The 1,465-nt window shown below is 35.6% G+C and overlaps 1 long non-coding RNA gene across 1 annotated transcript in view; it reads right to left on the bottom strand.

The window, feature by feature from the left end:
- The window catches only part of LOC138015507 (uncharacterized), a 3,162-nt gene extending 3,156 nt beyond the window's left edge, over positions 1-6 (bottom strand). Inside the window, exon 1 of the long non-coding RNA XR_011125572.1 lies at positions 1-6. This exon is cut by the window's left edge and continues 248 nt beyond it. This is a non-coding gene — a long non-coding RNA (uncharacterized lncRNA).
- Between the last annotated feature and the right edge of the window lie 1,459 nt (positions 7-1,465).

Genomic DNA, 1,465 nt, shown 5'->3' with positions numbered 1-1,465 from the left:
AAATGAATCAACTAAAAAAAAGGTTTTATTAAGTCTGTGCTATCCCAAATATTATATTTCAACGACTAAAGATAACGTATGCCTCTCTAATGGCTAGATTTATTTTTTTTTTTTTTTACATATTTTATTATATAGTGTTGTTGCTTTTTCTCAATGACAATGTGATTCATAATTTCTAAAAGAACGTAGAGCATTCGTTGGAAAAAACACCAAGGGAGCTCATGGAAAGGTTTACAAATTTAACACATCTGTAATTACTTCTCATGTCTTTGACGAAGTTCATGTATTTTCCTTTTTTGCGCACTGCAGTGTTTTAAAGGTTAGACTCGAAACCAACTGTTAGTTCTAAAATATATAGGCACTTCGACTGTATCAGGAAAAGAAGATCTGGACGATAACTCAGTGTCACCAGTTATAATTGAAGGATTCGAAAAACCATTGCAGGGTGAGACGAAAATGAAAAGATGAGGTTGCCCTTCGGGCAAGCTGTTACTTGAGGTTACTACCCCGAAGGTCTGACGAGCTAGCCCGAAATTAGATTGTTTATAAAGAATAATCAGATGTATTTAAGGACGGTGCCTACTATTCAAAGGTATTTTTGCCCCGGTTTATGATTATGCAGGAAATGTAGATCTTAACAAGTGTTATGGAAATCCAAAAAGAAAATTGGCGGTAACCACCCATTTTTCAAAGATAATTCGTGAATAATATTTGTAAAAAGCTTTAAAATACAAAGCAATGTATGGCGTCTTTTTCTCAAACTGAAGCTTAATTATTTGTCAGAAATGCCTGGTTACCCGCAATTTTCTTTTGGATACCAAGAATATTTACGAAGATCTAATTTTTCCGGATATTTTTAAGTCGCGCAATAATATCCCTGTATTAGTAAGCATCACCGGTAGGAAACCAGATTATCTCGAGATGCGCAAAATGTATGCGCAATAACAATAGTAGGCACCGTCCTTAATTATGCAAAATACAAGTAAAGGCATAGATATAAACTAATTCTTCGTAGTATTTTGATTCTTGAATATGATTTTCGTTTTGACTTCAACCTCAAATTAAACAATGTAACAGAGACGACCAGTTTTTACACCTGACCACTAGAAGTTGCAGTTACAACTTACATCAAGATTTTGTGGACGAGAATTCCAAATACAGTCATGTGATCTAATCGTTATTCAACTCTTATTCAAGTGAAAGAAAACAATGCGGGCCGCGCACCGGCGGTCGGCCACTCTCTTTGCGACTTCGATTAGTGTTGCAAAAAAACTTATTAACGTTTGTCCACATCTCGCTTAATAGAAAATCAGATTCAACAGCAAGTTAACACAGTAGCATTGTTTTATTTCTTTCTTCCTTGTGTAGAACTCTCTTCTACCACCCGCGCTTCTGTCAAATGTCATGAAGTTGTGAAACGCTGCTGTCGGCCGGATTGCAATTTGCATATAATCAACGCAGTTAA

The sequence above is a fragment of the Montipora capricornis genome, chromosome 9, assembly GCF_036669925.1.
Source record: "Montipora capricornis isolate CH-2021 chromosome 9, ASM3666992v2, whole genome shotgun sequence".
Taxonomy (NCBI): Eukaryota; Metazoa; Cnidaria; class Anthozoa; order Scleractinia; family Acroporidae; genus Montipora; species Montipora capricornis.
Note: the sequence above shows the minus strand (reverse complement) of the source record. Positions and strands in the feature narration are given on the sequence as shown.